General features: G+C 36.8%; 1 protein-coding gene across 1 annotated transcript in view; it reads left to right on the top strand.

The window, feature by feature from the left end:
- Positions 1-5,505, top strand: part of LOC126263157 (eIF-2-alpha kinase GCN2) — a 322,298-nt gene extending 316,793 nt beyond the window's left edge. Inside the window, exon 29 of the mRNA XM_049960195.1 lies at positions 5,030-5,505. The gene's annotated coding sequence lies outside the window, so the exon portion shown is untranslated. The remainder of the gene's footprint in view (positions 1-5,029) is intronic.
- The last annotated feature ends 14,009 nt before the right edge of the window (positions 5,506-19,514 follow it).

Here is a 19,514-nt window from a genome sequence, read left to right as displayed (position 1 = left end):
CTGACTGTAATAGGTCAAGAAAGTTAAGTTAGAGGCAGGTATCGTGCAAGCGGATACTGTGTCAAGCCATATGTTCATCATAAGAGATCAGGGTCTTGGAGTGCTTCTCATGCTGTTTTGGTGCAGTTCTCTTCTCCATAGTAGGTGGCTTAATAATGTGGGCAGCCACAGCACTCTTCAGTGCGCATTGGTCGGCCACGCTCGCTGCCTGCAGCTGGACAGTGGCGTCTGAGTCCAGGAACTCTACGCCTACTTCTTCCCTGCAGCAGTTGGCTATTGAAATGTGCTCACTATTTTTATTTACTTAAAATTGGCATATTTCGTGACAGTACCTTTTCCGTTAGATGTTTACAAGGCGATATTGGTCTTGGCTTCAGTTGTCTAGTGGAAGTATGATTCCACAATGCATCTTTGTCGGCTGCAGAAATGACCTGGTTCAATGCGTTTGCCTCATTTTTGGTGCTTCAAACACCATTTCTTCGAATGTGGTTTCTTCTTAAAGTTTATATAAAAAAAATAGTAACATAATTCATTTTTTTTCTCTGTTCACTAGCAAATTATTTATGACGGCGACCTGCACATTGTTCTACTGTCAACACACACCAAGAGTTAACTGCCGACTGACTACAGTCAAAGACAACTCCAGCGTCAAAGACATTTTACACATCACACAAGCTTCCACTTGTAATCAGTCTCTTTGATATTCTTCGTCACATTTACTAATAGTAATCAATATGCTGTCACTTTCAAAAATATAAGTAAATTAACATAAGATAAGACAAATTACAGTAAAAAAAATTCTGACAAATATATAAGAAAATATTTACAATTTGGTATCGACAAATCCGGTTGAAAATAACACATCTCCCAGATCCATTACACTATGATATCATACATCACTGCCCATGACCCTAATACTGCACCAAATGTACAGAGGAGGGAGGGACAGGTGTATGACATTTGTCGCACTTCTGTTCTGCATTCCTGGTGGGTTTCAGTGTCGAAGGCTTCTTCTCTGTGTCTGCCTTCTTCTTCTGCCCATTCTGAGACACGAAGACACAACAATTTTGCTGTGTCATAATAACGACGCACGACAATTTGCTTAGCGTCACACCGCAGTCCAAGCACAGCTTCACAGCTCTGCTTCTGGCCAAGCACAGGTAACTCGCTTCACCAGTGATGTACGCCCTCTGCTGCTCAAGTGCAACTTATGTCATCTGGTAAACACTGACTGACTTGCATCCTTACCAATTTTATGCATTACATACCTTTTTTGGACGAAAAAAGATAAGATTAAGATCTCATTGAAACAAAATTGTGAAGAGAGAGAGGGAGAGAGAGAGAGAGAGAGAGTACACTAAAACCAGGTGGAATCCCTATGGCACTACAATTTATGTAACTACATTGAAAATAAGTGTAATGACTGTTTTTATTATCGGTCAATCTTATGTAAGGTGAAACAGGGCAAGTGAGACCATAAATTGCACTGGTTAGACTTAAACAATACAAATCTTTTACTTTTGTCAATTATATTACCAGTTTACAGAAGAAAGGATTTTTTTTTCTTAGCTTACTTAAAAAGGCATCAAAACTACTGGGCTCATGATATTCCTTTCCAAGTTCCATGTTAATGCTAAGTATATGCATTTATTGGGCAACAGGGGTGAAGTGCAAGGGCCACTCTTTTTTAATACCATGGTTCTGGAATCTGTCCAATATCATTATTAGGTATTTATTATGAAAATTTTGTTAAAAGAGTGATAAATGAAATTGAATTGTTAATGGAAAATTGTCACTCATTATCTGAAAGTACAACATTGCAAGAATGAATTTTATTGCAGACAATCAGTTTATGTACATCAATACATTGTTAACTCAGTATTGTAACTAATGAATGATGTGAAGAGATAATTGAAAGGTTTGCTGCAAGAAAGGGAGATAGCTCCAGTTTTTCAAATTTTCAATATATTGAAAGAAATGTTTTTAAAAATCAGAATTCTTATTGTGTTAAAAATATTCTTTAAGATAAAGTTCTATAATGCTTCTAACCTGTTATGATAGCCTTTTCACTGTAAAATATATTTCTCAGATCATGTGATGTATCTCATTGTTGGAGCTTTCTCTTTCTTGTCACAAAATAGATCTTCAGTCTACTTTTAGGAAATAGATTTCATAAAAAGTAAATTTTATATGCCATGACACTATGCAAATGTCGTTTTACAAATTTGTTCCTTTTTATCTCCAAGGGGAACAGAGTATATAATTGAGGATGCTCTAATCTGACCTTGCCCATTTTCACTCTTCTTTGTTAAACTCACTTGATTCTTATGAGTCCTCATAATTAGCATCTTGTGCTCACTTTTTACGTATCTTATTAAAGGAATCTAGTAGGCACACTTTTCCATGAGTAGCAGGTTTACTGAAACACACAATTATAGCCAGTAAATCAATGTAATTTATTTTTTCTACATACATTTTTGTATGCCCACACAATCATAGCCAGCAATTTGAAGTAATTTATCTTCTCTACGTACATTTTTGTATGTCTTGCATTCAGTCATCTATCATTTCCTTACATTTCATATCCATTCAAAAAGTTTCAAAAAATTCACCTTTTTCCAAACAGGAATACAATTAGTATTTACACTAGCTTTGCTAGAAGTGATTTCTTCTTCATTAGCAGGTTCGTATAAATTATTACAACCAGAAATACACACTCATCTCTTGGGAATTACTCATTATTCTTACAATAATATGCAGTATTTAATTTATTAGAACTACTACTGTGAGACACAACTGAAAAACATTCAGCTTGTGATAACACCATTTCTGTAAACAGATCACATTTGTTGTTTAATGCAACAAAGAAAACAAACCAGCAAGACTGGCAGTCACCCCTTCCCTCCCCCTCCCCATCTTGATTAACAGGGAACAAAGGGCTGGAGCTACACCCTTCTTGGATACAACGAAATGCCTTTTCTATCTCTCTCCATTCACACACACACACACACACCCTCCCCCAAAGCTTTTGCAAGTAATTCCAAACTCACTCAGGGTTAAGCTATCTACATTTTGTAGCAAACCCTTCAATATATCCATGGCTTCAAATTTCTGGATAAGGTAAACACATTTACCCATCTTCCCATTCCATATAACAAATATCATTGTCCTCTGATCGTGTGTAGATGAAGGAGAACCATTTTGAATTTTTCTTGCAGATTTCATTGTTTCAGTATTCCTCTTTACTTCAGCCAAAATTCTGTCCACTAAGAAATTTTTTTGTCTTTTTAGATGAAAATCTTTCAGTGTCCTCCATACAGTCTTCAGCATCTGAAATAATGTCTTCATTGTTGAAATCTATCATCCCCCCCCCCCCCCCCTCCCCCGTGTTTGATAGTGCTTCTTGTAATAATTCCTTGAAATATGCTCTTCCTTTTCTTTACTTTTACTGTGTTATAAATGGACCATAGTTGTAGTTTGTTTTACAAAGACAGAATAGGACCAGGAGAAGTGTGCATTATGGTATGCTTTTCCCCCAGAACACACAGGATGCACTACCCCAGTAAGAAATAATCATGGGTAAGTGTTTGCCATGAAACTAATGAGACTAAATCATAAAAAAGAATAATCATTTGGCTCTTTCAGATCAGGAATGATGATGAATAATGTTGTAAACAATATAATCATAATATGATTGCAGATTCCTTCATAATCAGATTTCAAAAACATACCGTACTCTCTAAATTAAAGCTTTCACAGTGCTGTCATAGATAATGAAATATCTGCTAAGATGAATGTAGATATAGCTTCGATATAATGATGGACAGAAGTTCTGAGTAATATGTCACTTTTCTCAACAGTGAGCTGCAGTGTACGGTTGACAGCCAAAGAATATCATGTCAAGTACACTTACACTTGCACCACTTCACTCAATTGAAAGCCAAGGTGTATAAGATAGACTGGAACAAAATCTTGTTCCAGGGTGTTCAGCTCGGTTCATTCTATGAGTGTAATGCCTTAGGTGAAAACCCAATATCAGTGTCACAGTTTCTGATTTTTCCTCTATAGCTGATTACCTCAGCTTATGTTGTCTAAATGATCATATATCATCAATATATAAGTGAAATAGTAGTTGTATTTTACTATTACAGTACTGCATAAATCATAGGAAAACATCTGACAACTCACTTAAACAGACACACCAAATTATCATAAAACTCTTCTTTCACACAAATGTTCAAAGGGTTAATGACAGATTTCATTAAAAAATTACAATAAAATATGTCTGAGTAATCCCTTTATAGAAGATTGATATTATCTCAACAGTATTTCAGTTTCATTTGGAAAGTGTTGCAAGTGAAGGATATCGAAGACGCTTGCATTTATATATTAGTCAGTACATCTCGCTCACATTGCCCTTACACTGTTAGGCAGTATAAAAGCCTGATCTCGTACATTTTTTGTTGTTAAGGTATTGGTAGGAAATATCTCCTGCAATTTTTATTCTCTACCACAGATCTTGTTTGCTATGCCCAAACCACCTCTGCTTGTCTTTTTCTCTTACCTCCAACTAAACATTGATTTTATATTATACCTCTGTTTCTTTTAACGTGTCTAGACAAACATATTTCTTTATATTTGAGATTTTCCCCAGTTTGTTGAGGTGGTGTACCTAATATAAAACCTGCTCCTTCAGCTCTCCTTTTCACAGTCAGTGCATATCTTTGTACTTTTCCTGGTCAGTACATATCTTTGTCTATGCACTAGTTTACTGAATAGAATTGTGAGAAAGGAAAGATCAGTATTGAACTGAGTGATTGATTGTCCCATACTCTTTTTTTTCGGAAGTGTGTAATGGTAGGTGTGTGGTAATGACATCAGAATACTGAGTACTGTACTGCAAACAATAATTAGAACAACAATATCTTTTACAAGTACAATTACTGTGAACAATACTTATATAATTGGCCAACACTCAATTAACAGTGGAGTATAGTGTGCCTTTATCACCACTTTTATATTTTTGCAGGTCTTCGTATTCGAAGGAGTATAAGTGCTACTTAACTAATATTGTGCGTTATGTGAGAAAAGAAACAGATGTAATTTTGTTAAAAGTATTGTAGTTTTTAATTGATGAACTTTGTAAACTGTAAAATTTTCTACTGCAGTTTTCAATTATGATCTTTGATGAAATGTTCAAATACATATATTGCCTGTAAAGGTACTATGATGTCTTTACAAATTTTTCTACATTGTTGTAACAGTGCCAGCAATTGAATTAATTTCAAATGTCGATCATAATTTATGTACTTCTCCAGTGTTTCATGCATCACGCAAACTGGATCTAATTGCTGTAATCTTACATAAAAGCTGTAATTTCTTGTAAGTTTCATGTATGTGTTGTATCTGCTCATAAGGCATTTATTTATTTTTGTTACACAAGTTTTGTCTAAAAATAAATTGTACCTGAACCTTAACAAATAAAATGGAAGGTGATTTCCTTCAGCTTGTGTGTCAATATCCCAACAACTTTAACATAATTGTTTGCAACTTTCACTTTTTTATTAAGTTTCATGTTCTAAAATCATGTAAGTCAAGAGGTTAAATATATGTACGAACTATTGCCATATACAAAAATGTAAATATCAAGTTGTGTTTAAACGTGAAGATAATTTTTCAGAAATATCTTTAAGAATCATTGTGTATGAAATGCAACATGCGGCTATAACCAATTTGTGTTTTTTTTAAATAATGAACTGTTATAGAAACTTCAAATTCTTTACATTCTGAAGCGAGAAAATCAGACCACTAAGCCACCTTCATTTACATTTCTTAGTAGTAGAGTAGTAATGGTGGTATGCGTCCATGGATCTTTCTTAGGCCATGTCGTCCAGGAGTGACAGAAGTGACTGACAGCGTGCAACACCAGCATGCATGACAATCCTACAACAAAGAACAGTATAGGGGCTACATCCCTCGGCTGTCATGCGTGTTGAGCAAAAAACTCTCTCTACAAGATGGCTCCAAGAACAGACCAGCTGTTCTAAAAAATTTTGCCTATAAACCATTCAATGTTGTAGATTGAGAATAAGGCAACATAATTAGCTTTACTTAAGAAAATAAGGCGAGAAATGAATGGTATGTAGGAAATTTACAAAGGGAGGAATCTTCACAGAGAATTTCATCATTTGTATAATCAACTACAAAGATCACCAACCAAATTCTTTTAAAATATGACAATGAGCACAGATATGAGTGATTACTTCATCAATGAATTAAAGACAAAGTTTTGTTATTTGGGCTCAAACTTTCGGCAGTCGGTAAGCATGGGAGAATGACTGCCTATCGCAACTACAGAAGGGTGATGGGGTCTAATACTGAGGTGTCTGTGGTTCTTTGACCAATAATCTGAATTGTGATGGATCCTTACTCCACTACAATCCTACCATTTATTATGTGTACTAAGTTTTATATATACTACTTACTCTGCATCTTGAAGAATGTTTTTTAGGTCTTACCCTACTTTAAGTGTGTACTCACCTACCCTAAGGTACCACACATGCGTTAAATTCCTAACAAAACACATTGAAAAACCTGGAAATTTTACTGTTATTTGATTGTTGGGAACATGATTCAACCACAGTCAATGTTAATTACAAGTTTTCACTAAATCTATTTAATATTCACAAATAAAGCATAATTTCTTAATATAAAAAAAGAGATAAAAATTTATGTGAAATGATTTGTTTGAATTAAGAAATAAAATAATCATGATTTTTAGCATCATTCAAAGACATGTCAAATGTTTCTATAATCTGTTTCATTTATTACCTTTATACAAAAGGTTGACTCAATTTTTTTTTAATTCAGAAAGCGTCGTCTTATTGATATGTGACTTGCCTTCCTAGTATCTTCTGTTCTCAAAATGACCTGAATTTCATATTCGAAGGAAGCCGTTTTGACAGTTAAGTATCACATCAATGTACCTTTTTATGCATGAAGTAGCTGGATCTTGAGGAGGTGAACTTTTTGACACTCCTTTTACATAGCTAGCAGCAGCTGTTTGTGAAATATTTCAGTTTTCTCTCAATTAATTAAATTTTTCTTAATAACCCTGATTACATTCAAGTAATTTTTTTTTCTTTTAAACTAGATTGCATGCTGGTCAGTTTGATACCCCATTTGTCCATTTCCCACTCTTCGTTTAGCTTTGAAAACTGAGCAAAAACCATTGTGTAATTTATAGGAAGTCTTGGTTCTGCTTTGCTCAAAAATTTGACCAAAATGTTTTCAGTGTCAGTCATATATCAAAATACTTTAGTGTCTTGAACCATGTATAAAATATGAGTTTTTGTGACTTACATAATTGCTGATGCGCAGGGATGGAATTGGAGGTGCCGTGTGCAACCTGCCCACTACATATACGAGGTGTGTTGAAAAAGAAACCAAACTTTTGCTGTATCAGGTTTATTACTTATTGTACAACATTTTAAGCACTGTCCCCTTCAAAATAGTTCCATCTACTGGCAATATACCATTCCCTTCATTTCTTCCAGTTTTGGATTGCCTCCAGGAACACATTTTGTGCAATGACGCGCAGCTTTCTTGTTGTATTGTCCTGTATCTCCTCTGTGGTTTGGAAATGATGTCCTTTCAATGTGTTTTTCAGTTTCGGAAACAGGAAAAAGTCTGCTGAGGCTAGGTCTGAAGAATAAGGTGGACAGGGCACAACAGGAATGTGGTGTTTTGCTAGATAGCTGCAGACAAGGAGTGGCGCATGGACTGGTACATTGTCATGATGCAGCATCCAACTTTGGTTTTCTCACAATTCAGGCCGCTTCCTGCGCACGGCATTCCTCATGTGCATTAGGTTTCCCTGGTAGACTTCCTTGTTTACCATCTGACCACGTGGCACAAATTAATGAAGCATAATGCCTTTGTAGTAAAAAAATACAACCATAACCACTTTGATCTTTGACTGACTGTTTTTTTTATGAGGTGACCCTTTGCACACCCACTGTGATGACTGCATCTTAATTTCAGCGTCATAGATGTAAACCCAAGTCTCATCACATGTTGTTATATTCTTAAAAAAGTTTTCATTGTCATTAACAGTGGCAAGCACTTCCTCGCATATTTCAACATGGGTCTGTTTCTGGTCTTAGTCAACAAACACAGTACGAATTCTGCACTGACACAACGCATCTCAAGTTTTTCACTCAAAATTTGATGACACGATCGTACGTTGATGCCCATCTCGTCAGCAACTTCCCGAACAGTTAAACGATGATTTCCATGACCATCATCTGTTGATGTGGAAGGATGCCCAGACTGAGAATTGTCACAGACCGCCATTCTGCCCAGCTGAGAATGTTAACCCACCTGTAGCACTGCAAGCGATTCATACAGTCCCCGAATGCTTGGCTAAGCATTTGAAATGTCTCTGTTAAAGTTTTGCCAACTTTGTAGCAGAATTATGGACACGGACACACACACACACACACACACACACACACACACACACACACACATTGTTCTTCAAGTTTCTTCATTGCACTAATCCGACGAGCAGGATGTACGTGTGATTACTTCAGTGCCTGAGGTTCGCTTGCTAATTGTCCAAGCAACATGAGGCAAATGGCAGTTTGTTGTCTAAACCTGCCACTAGGTGTGCTTGGCAGCCGTAGTGTTCTTTCTCTGCTGGTTGGCATACTATTTCAAAAGTTGGGTTTCTTTTTGAACACACCTCATACAATCCAAAATCTTGAAACTAAGAAGACACAACATTCTGTTCTCAACTTAAAGATAATTTTGATATATTGGCTACATTTCATACGTAGAAATGTATAACCTAAAATGAATTAAATGCAAAATCTAGGCAATGCATTTTTACTTCTGTAAACTCTCAAAATTTTTGTGCAGTCATTTACTATGTTTCCAGTAGCACATTAACTATGGAAAATAACAAAAAGAAATCCAGTCCTTTATCTACCAAAGATATCAAGCTGTAAGATGAAAAATTATCAAATTTTTTTCACCAAATAGTTTTCTTAAAATCGGATGATAAGTATTTCATAGCAGCCAGTGCGTGTGCTCCAACATTTCACCAAGAAGACTCAGCCATCATGGTCACTGTTGCGCATGCTACAGTGACAGGAGTCAGACATGTTTGAATTCAAACTTCACCCATTTATGGCATGGATATCACCAAGTTAGGACACCTCCGTAGCTGTACCTGCAGTCATTTTATATTGCCTGAAACTGTTACACACTGTTGGTCACTTCTTTCGCTTATGTAGGATCTGATCTTTTAAGAATATTGGACACGTATTACTGCAGTTTAATAACAAAAGAAGTTGTATGTGTTTACCTAATTTCGAGCTTAGTTTGATGAGCGTGGGACAAACAGTTGGCCTTGGCCGCATAGTAGGAGCCATCCCATCATTTGCTTGAAGTATAGAGCCTCCATCCTAGTTCAAGGGTAGTCCGTTTAAAGCAGAAAAACCTCATTTGTTTTCCAAGAATATAAAGTGAACTAAGGAATAATGGGAAACATAAAATATCACAATAGTGTTCTGTTCTCACATTCTTGAAAAGAAGTTCTTAAATGACATAAAAAGTTAGTGCTACAACTTGCATTTCTAAGTTCCACCAGTCACTGTATACCTGAATTCGTGACAGTAAAACTGCACACAGTGTCAGCTGACATTGGAACCATGAAAATGTCTGGTTTCCTTTTCATATACTGCAACTTCCCATTTCCTTGCCTGATAAATTAGTTCAGTTACCCTTCATAATTAATAGCATGTTGTGCTCAGAAATATGTCAATATGTTGTTGTTATTTAGTGGAGAGCTTTGGTGGAAGATTTTCAAAAGGAGGGGGGGGGGGGGGGAGGGGTCGTTGTCAGGAGAACTGCTTATAGCGTGTGGGTGGTGAAATAACTGGACCGTTTTATTATGACTTACAGTGTTAACATTTTTAGTGAATCTCTAATCTGTGTTACCTAATTAATCCTCCAGCATACAGACTGTATTGCTAAATGGGCCTGTTTAACTATCTTTTTAAGTAAGTTTATTTTAATAATCTCTCATTTCCGTGGTCAATTTGTTGTACAATTATTCTTTGGTTGGGAATACCATTTTGAGCTTCATGTTTGTTCTCTCTTAGTAGACGTAAATTCCGTCCAGATTTTGTTCCATGGTAATGGACAGAGTTGTTTGTGTAGTAACTTAAAAAGATTACTTTTAATGTTCGTAGCTGGTTGTTAAATGTACCCACTTGGAGCAGTTACAATCCCCAAAATTTTGAACAGATCTTTACAATGAGCCCACTTACTATTTTTTGTTGTAAGTGTTATGGTACATTACTATAGTTCACATTTGGTGCAGTTGTTCCTCAGAATAGAGTCCCATGGGTAAGAACTGAGTGTTTTTATGATATGTGTGTAATTAAAGGGCACTGGATGTCAAACACTGATGATAGTATCATAGTATGTATATACTATTTCAACTACGAATCAGTTCCTAGACTTTCTGTACTTGTTACACAGTTCTGTAGATATACCATCTACATTTAATTTTACTTTGTTGTATTCCTTTTTTGAACTGAAATTCATGACATTTGTTTTCTTTATGTTCAGCGTAATTTCATTGCAATTTTTTTCACAGCGGATTTAATGTTGTTGTGATCAGCAAAGAGAATGTTTTCCCCATGGTTAACTACTGGAAAAGCCTTTCATGGGTATGAGGTACAGCGTTGGTTCTAATATGAGGAACTCTTGTATCAATGAATTTTTCTCCTGAGAAGTGTCTCGCTAAAAGTTTAGCCTTAGTTTGGATTATCTCTGATCTTTTTTCATTACAGTTAAGTGTGATCAGAAACTGACATCAACCACACTCCATACTCTTAACCCTTGTAACTTATTTAGTATAAATTTTCATTGAGCAGCACCAAAAGCCTTAGAAGCTTTGTTAAGAGCATAGAGTACAATTTTTGTAAAACCTGTTTGTCTGCTTTTTAGTACTTACACACTTTGGAACCCAAACTGTGATGCTCTTGGAACACTGTATACAGGGTGGTCAGAAACAATCTGAAAAGCTTGTAAGGGTGTTTCAGAGAAGGTTGTGCTGATAAATAACTGTTAAGAAGAAATTCTGATACATTGTGCCATTTCCAAGTTATGGAGCATTGAAGTTAGCCAATAAGGTAGCTGTGCATGCAAATTCACACACTCACATTTGCTAAAATATGGCAATGCACATACATCTGCAATTCTATGGGTTACCACTTGTTCCAATGCTCATTACCAATTAAAATATGCGTTTTTCACAAATGAGCTAGGTGAGGAAAATGTACATTTGTGTGGTTTGAGGAAATCACATGAAAATAAGTTCTGTGACACTGTCTCTAGCAGGCTGCTTGAATCTACATGCGCGATGAACTGATTGGCTAACCTCAGTGCTAAATAACTGGGAAATGGTACAGTGTATTTAAGTTCTTTCCTTAACCATTATTTCTCAACACAACCTCCTCTGCAAAATACTTAAAAAGTTTCCAGAATGTTTTTACCACCCTGTATATTCAGTTATTTCTTAATGTGTCTTTGGTAATTGATTCTGCTATTTTTGAGAGTGATGAAAGTGAAATGGGCTTGCTGTTTTCTATGTTTTCTGCATTGTCTTCCTTTAATAGAGCCACAACACTTGCCTGTAAAAACTCTGTTAAGTTCCATGATGTGAATAACTCAGTAATGTTTGTAAAGGCAGCTTGTTAATTCCAAATGCATTGTTTTAACACACAGATTGGTTCTTCATCTAGGCCTGTAAACTTTTTATTTTTAGGTTCTTTAAGAAATTTATTACGACGTAACTTTATCAAAATAAGAGACATGGTATATAACGCATCCTGTGGCATCAAGGAATTGTTAATTTGTCAATGAAGGGAGGTGTAGAGGGGAAAAATTGTAGCGGAAGGCCAAAGCTTGAATACAATAATCAGGTTCAAATGAGTGAAACTTGTAGTTATTCGAAGATGACGAGTCTTGCATGGGATAGACATGCATGGAGTGTTGCATTGCACAAGTCTTTGGACTGAAGAGAGCAACAACATTTTTATTGGCTTCATGCTTTATGGTTTACATTGAGAGATAAGAAGGGGAGGGGGCACTACAATCTTATTCTGTATATTGCTTTGAAGCTGGTGCCGCCATGTTAGTAGGGCCAAACATTAGAAAACGACTATTTACAATTGCTTCCAGTTCTTAATTTCTGTCATGTCCACGTCACAGTTGTTTTAAGCAGTAAATATTACAGTGCTTTTAAGTTTAAATGTGTGTTAATTCCTAAGGAAGCAAACTGCTTAGGTCATCGGTCCCTAGACTTACACACTACTTAAACTAACTTATACTAAGAACAACACACATACCCGTGCCCGAGGGAGGACTCGAATCTCCAGTGGGAGGGGCCGCGCAGTCCATGACGTGATGCCTCAAACCACATGGCATGCTTTTATAAATAACAGTGTCAGAAAGGTATTTTCAGAAGTTTGTTTTTCTGGTCTTAAAGGCATATTTGATCTAGTAATATGACACATTTGGCCTTGCTGATGTAACTTTTTTTTTGTTACATGTTTTGAATAACCAAGAAGCAAAGTATGTGATATGAAAATGCTGCTTTCGTAATCCTGTGTTACCTTAATTTGGAAAACTGCTGTTCTGTCTATGTCCTCTTCCCGAAAATGCTGAGAACGTACTTTGCTACATGAACACTATTTGAGTTGTACAGATAGGAAATCTAAAGTCAAAGGACAGAAATAAAACTGCTACAGTAAAAGTAACCTGCACAACTAAAATTCATCTACAGGAAAATAAATACCACACGAACAAGTCCACGTACGAATGAAATGTATTTCCTTTACACTTTGGAGTGTAATCATATCATGTAGTACACCTGCAAATGGTGCAAGCTCACATATTTTAGCAAAACACTGTCACCAAAAACTAATGTTTGGCCCCACTAACATGGTGGACTTCAGTTTCAAATTTGTGACATCATGACAACTCCCCTTATTATATCTCCATGGTGTTTTACAATAACATGTTTGTACTTCATGCAAATTTATTTACAGGTGTTATAAATGGTTTTACTATTTTTGGAGTAATATCTGTGCAGTACTTGAAAAACTCTCATTCACAAAGTTTGCTAGCTGCTGTGTTCATTTATTATTCCATCCTCATTACTTGAAATTTAATGTGGTTCATTTTCATATAATTGATACAAAACTCAAAAAAGTAAAAGAATAAATCCAAAGTGAATGCTTCAGTGCAAAAAGAAAAGGGAAGCACAAAAGTCACCAGTAAGTATTTTCCATGCATCAGGGAACGTGGATGGGAGCAGAACATAATTTTACACATGGAAGTACTTATGTAACACAGACAAAGACATTGGTTGCAACCCAGGTATATCGTTTAATGGTTTATACTCTGAAATGGGTACACAGCCAAAACTACATAATAATCAACACTATAAAACAAAAGAATGATTTAATCTTAACAATAGCAGCCACTGTGGCAAGTGAATCTCATTGTTCCACTTTCTGTATGCTACAGTTTTGTTTGTTTTGTCTTTAGCTCCTCATTATCAAGAGCCTTAGCTAAAACTCCTAACACTGACTCGTGTTTGCCTTTGAATCTGCTAGTTTACTATATCACCTGGAAATCTGATGCAATACATTTATTCACCACCAATTTTTCATTGTGCTCATTGCACTTTCAATTAGCAAATCAAATAAGTAGGGAGAGGACAGATTTCTCATCCACTGCTTTCATTCTAATCTTTTATGAATGTGATGGATGTTATTTTTATTTAAAATCATTCTCCTCCTCCTTCCTCCCCCCTCCCCTCCTCCTCCTCCAACCATGGCCCCTATGTTCCTATGTGTGGTGTTTCCTCCCCCCCCCCCCCCCCCCCCCAACTTATCCAACAGTAACCCTGTCCACTTTGCCAAACGTCTTTACTAAGTCAACAAATGCTATATATGTTTTCTTATTTATCTGAATTCTTCCTAAAATAACTCATAATCCCAAAATAGCTTCTCTTAATCATTTTACTTTCCTAAGGGACAACTGATCCTCTCTTAAATACTGATCAATTCTAGCTTTTAACCTATCTTCAGTATCTAGTAACATTATTGAAGCATGGGACTGCAAGACCAAGTTACTAGATTTGAATACTCTCATAGATATTTCTTTTCTTCTGTATGGTAATGGTTTTACTTTTTGTAAATTACAATTGTAGTGGTCTTTCTTATAGCATAGAGAGAACATTGTACTATTCATTCACTTTGTCGTCAACATTCTTATTGACTAAGCAATGTTATTGTCTGTACTAGTCACTTCGCTGGTATTTAAATTGTTTAAAGCATTATGGAAAACTAATCTGGTAATTGGTGGTCCCATAAATTCATTACAATTTGTACCACAATTATGTAATTTGCAACATTTCTGATATCTTCTGCATTATGTAGTTTAATGCATTCTGTTCACTGAGAGATTGAAAGTGAACACTGCCTTTTTTTCATATCTAAATATGTTGTCATGAGTCCTATATTTGAATTATTGTGATTTAATTTTGAGTATAATTTGGATTTGCCTTTTCTTAAGCAGGTTCTGTCTCAGCAATTAGTCACATTTTTTATGCAAAACTGTTGGGTTATTTGGTTTTCAATTACTTTGAATCATCTCTTTCTAAACCATCTTTTCTTGTGTCACACTTTTGGGACCTTTGTTTAAGTTTCCTTGTTCCTAGTTAAATTTCATGGCCTCTGTGAAATGCAATGAATGAATGAAATGATCAAATAAAACTTTCTTTTCCCCTCTCAGCCTACAGTTTCCTGCCGTATGTGTGAGCTCTAAACTCAGTTTTTAGTTTTTGGACTCACCACTTACTCTCAATTTTACTCAAATCTAATACAGCACTTGACTACAACCTACCGGTGCTTTCAGGGTACACCTTCTGCTAAGACGTTTCAACAGAGCGCTAGTTAAGAGTGCAGTTCCTATCATGCAGCTGGTGTTTGTGGCAGCTGGCCAGCCTTTTGCTCTGTTGGAAAGTATCGTGAGCAGTTTTCTTAGCAGTGCCTGCATGCTGTAACAACAGGTGAGCCAAGTTAGCCGTATGACCTTGCCACTTGGTGAGCAGTATGGTTTACAGTACAGAATGGTTTATTATTGATCTAGTTACTGGCAATGTCTGCTACAAAAGTATCTTTTATGTATGGCTGGAGACGATGAAAAATCTAGTGGGGAAATAGTGTGGAAGTTTCTGTGCATTTTTGATGCAGCTGATTCTGTGAATTAATATAACAACTTGAAAGAAAGGAGATGGAAGACTTTGTCCAGATATGAACTAAGAATAATATTGTATTCCATTCTATCCAAAAGACTGGGACCAGACTTTATCAAATACACAAACTTGATGTAATTGCCGATAATTTTCGATCTGGGAAATTCTAACAAATTTCAGCATTATCAATTACCATGTCTGACATACCCAACTGTAAATACTGTCACATCTTCATCACTATTGAATGCAAACTTTATTAACAACAATGCAGCTGAAGTAACTTATCATGCACAATTGGATAGAATAACAAATTTAATATCATTGTTAATGGTGTTCATTGTTCCACAACAAAAGAAATGTTAAATAAAGCACTCTAGTCTACGTAGTATTTAGACTTTTCTTACCTTATGATAGCGCTATGGTTGACTTTCGTCAGGTATTATTGGAGACAAATAGCGATTTGATGAACCCTTACTGACAAGGGAATCTCCCCATCGCACCCCCCTCAGATTTAATTACAAGTTGGCACAGTGGATACGCCTTGAACAACTGAACACAGATCAATCGAGAAAACAGGAAGAAGTCGTGTGGAACTATGAAAAAAATAAGCAAAATATACAAACTGAGTAGTCCATGCGCAATATAGGCAACATCAAGGAAACTGTGAACTATGAAGTGCTGTGGTCCCGTGAGCAGCTGCGAAGCGAAAGGTCATAGGTTCAAGCCTCCGTCGGGTGAAAAACGTTTTAGTTTCAGACAATTATCAAAGTTTAGGCACTCACACATAATCAACTTCGCTCTCCAAAATTCCAGGGCATGTTCAGATTTGCTTGGACACATGCAGGATTCGACGGTCTACACACGGTAAAATTTGAAAACGTTAAAAACATGTTTTGACAGAGCACAGGGAAAACTGTGCTACTGTGAAACTGTTGCATTCATTTGTTGCAGTTCATGTGACAAACTCTTATGTTTTCATCACTTTTTTGGGAGTGATTATCACATCCACAATAAAACCTAAATCGGGCAAGGTAGAAGAATATTTTTACCCATTCGCCAAGTGTACAAGTTAGATGGGTCGACAACATATTCCTGTCAGGTGACGCATATGCCGTCACCAGTGTCGTATAGAATATATCAGACGTGTTGTCCTGTGGAAGAATCGGTTGACCTATGACCTTTCGAGCAAATGTTTTCGGTGCCCATTGGAGAGGCACGTCCTTTCGTCTACTTATCGCACGGTTTTGCGGCGCAGTGGCAAAACACAGGCACTAAACTTATTACAGTGAACAGAGACATCAATGAATGAACGGACGGATCATAACTTTGCGAGAATAAAGAAAGTAAAATTTTCACTTGATGGAAGACTTGAACCAAGGACCTCTCATTCCGGAGCTCCTCACGCTAACCACGGGACCATGGCGCTCGTGAGCTCACAATATCCTTAATGTTTCTTATGTTGCGCATGGACTACTCAGTTCGTATATTTTGCTTATTTTTTTCATAGTTTCACACAACTTCTTCCTGTTTTCTCGATTGATCTGTGTCCAGTTTCTCAAGGCCTATCCACTGTGCCAACTTATAACAAAATCTGAGGGGGGTGCAATGGGGAGGTTCCCTTGTGAGACATATTCCAGACATTGTATCATCAGGGAGTTGATCTGCAGTAGTGCGGACTCTGAAGAAACTTTCAAATGCCAAGATCGCTAAATTTAGATAACTGGTTTTCACAAGACTATGTTGCCATCTTTAGATCTTATACTTTATGACATTACATAATCTTTTTCATCAGTACTGTAAGTTGTGTTACCCTACTTACATACAAGAGTGGTTTTCGATAAGTCTGCTAAAAAAGCCAGGAAAAAATGTTTGTCTCGTAAATAACTAATGTTACTTCTCAACATAGTCTCCTTTGATGGGCATACACCTGGTCCAGTGATCCTCCTGCTTTTTCTTCCCATCAGAAAAATAGGTTCTGTCAAACTCTGCAAAATACTTGTTGACTGCAATTATCACTTCCTCATTTAATGAAAATTTCTTCATAGCAAGCCAATGTTTCAAGTTATGGAACAGGAAGAAGTTACTTGGGGCTAAGTGTGGTGTGTAGTGTGGGTAAGGAACCAGTGCATAACCCATTTCAGACTCTTTCGTCATTGTTATCGCTGGTGCTTTATCATGGTGAAATTGCACTTTGTTGCGTGCCAAACTTAGTGTTTTTTTCAGCCAATGCATGTTTCGAATGAACCAACAATGAAGCAGAATAGGGTCCAGTTATGGCTCTGTCTTTTTCCAAGTAACCTATGAAGATGGTTCCTTGGGAATCCATACTAGTAGTGGCTATCGCCTTACCGGCCGACAAAATAGCCTTTTCCTTCTTCGGTGCACCTTCGCCAGCATTTTCCCATTCTTTTTTGTGCCCTTTTGACTCTGCTGCATAATGATGGATCCATGTTTCATCAACAGTCACAAACTGGTGCAAAAAGTCTTGCAGATTGTGATTAAATATCGCCAGATATTGTGTTGAAATGTTGTACCAGATGTGCCTTTGGCCAGCTGTTGAGCAGTTGCGGCACCCACCTCCCATAAATCATCTTCATAGCCATTTCTTCTTGCAGGATATTATGCGCTCACTCAGATGAGATGCCTGCAGTTTCAAAAATCCCACGAAATTTTTGTTCAGTGGTCTTGCATTACACTATCATGGATTTTGTCAATGGTTTCCTCTCGGGACATTGGATGACTGGTGTGCACTTCATCTTTGGTCCTTGTCCAACAATGTTTAAATTCATTAATCCAAAAGTAAATGGTCTTAAATAATGGTGCAGAGCCCATTTAAACTTCATCTAATTCTGTTTTGATTTCTGCAGCAGTTAAACCTTTCAAATGAAAATGTTTAGTAACAGCGTGAAACTCTGTTTTCTCCATTTTCAGTTGTACTCAACACATTGACAAATTCAGACGGCAGTCAATGTTAATGCATGTGAGCACTCATAGTCAGTGCATTAGTATATGTCTGTACATAGTATTTCTTTAATGTTTGACATGTCTATTTCCAGTGAATTTCACAACACTGGCGTATACACTGTGGTGACAAAAGTCGTGGAATAGCAAAAGCAGAGGTACTGCTTACACAACATAGGTAGCAATGATCATCAAAATAAAATAACAGAAATCAGAGCTCGAACAGAAAGGTTTAGGTGTTTGTTTTTCCCGCACGCTGTTCAGGAGTGGAGTGGTAGAGAGATAGTATGATTGTGGTTCGATGAACCCTCTGCCAAGCACTTAAATGTGAATTGCAGAGTAATCATGTAGATGTAGATATAAAAGGGCAGTGCATTGACAGAGCTGTCATTTGTACTCAAGTGATTCATGTAAAAAGTTTTCCGATATGATTATGGCTGTATGATAGGAATTAACAGACTTTGAATGTGCATTGGCAGTTGGAGCTATATGCATGGGAAATTCCATTTCAGAAATTGTTAGGAAATTCAGTATTCCAAGATCCACAATTACCTCTCACCATGGACGATGCATTGTCCAATGGCCTTCACTTAATGACCAAGAGCAGCAGCATTTGTGTCGAGTTGTCCTTGATAACAGACAAGCAACACTGCAAGAAATAACCATAGAAATCAATATGAAAAATATGATGATTGTATCCATTAGGACAGTGTGGAAAAATCAGGTGTTGAGGGGCTATGGCAGCAGAAAACTGACCCAAGTGCCTTTGCTAACATCATGACATCACATGCAGTGCCTCTCCTGGGTTCGTTACCATATCAGTTGGAAAACTGTGGCCTGGTCAGATGAGTCCTAATTTCTGTTGGTAACAGCTGATGGTAGGTTTCAAGTGTGGTGCAGACCCCGCAAAGCCCTGGATCCAAGTTTTCAGCAAGGTGATGGTGTTGGGCTTTGTTCATAAAGAATGGACTGAGTCCTCTGGCTCAATTGAACTTATCATTGACTGTAAATGGTCATGTTTGGGTACTTTGAGACCATTTGCAGCACACAATGATAGAATTATTATGGATGACAATGCACCATGTCACCGGGCCGCAGTTGTTTGTGATTTATTTGAAGAACATTCTGGACAGTTTAAGCAAATTATTTCGCCACCCAGATCGCCTGACATGAATTCCATTGAACTTCTATGGGATGTAATTGAGAGATC

Source organism: Schistocerca nitens, chromosome 1 (genome assembly GCF_023898315.1).
Source record: "Schistocerca nitens isolate TAMUIC-IGC-003100 chromosome 1, iqSchNite1.1, whole genome shotgun sequence".
NCBI classification, from domain to species: Eukaryota; Metazoa; Arthropoda; class Insecta; order Orthoptera; family Acrididae; genus Schistocerca; species Schistocerca nitens.
This window is presented reverse-complemented; position numbering and strand designations above follow the sequence as displayed.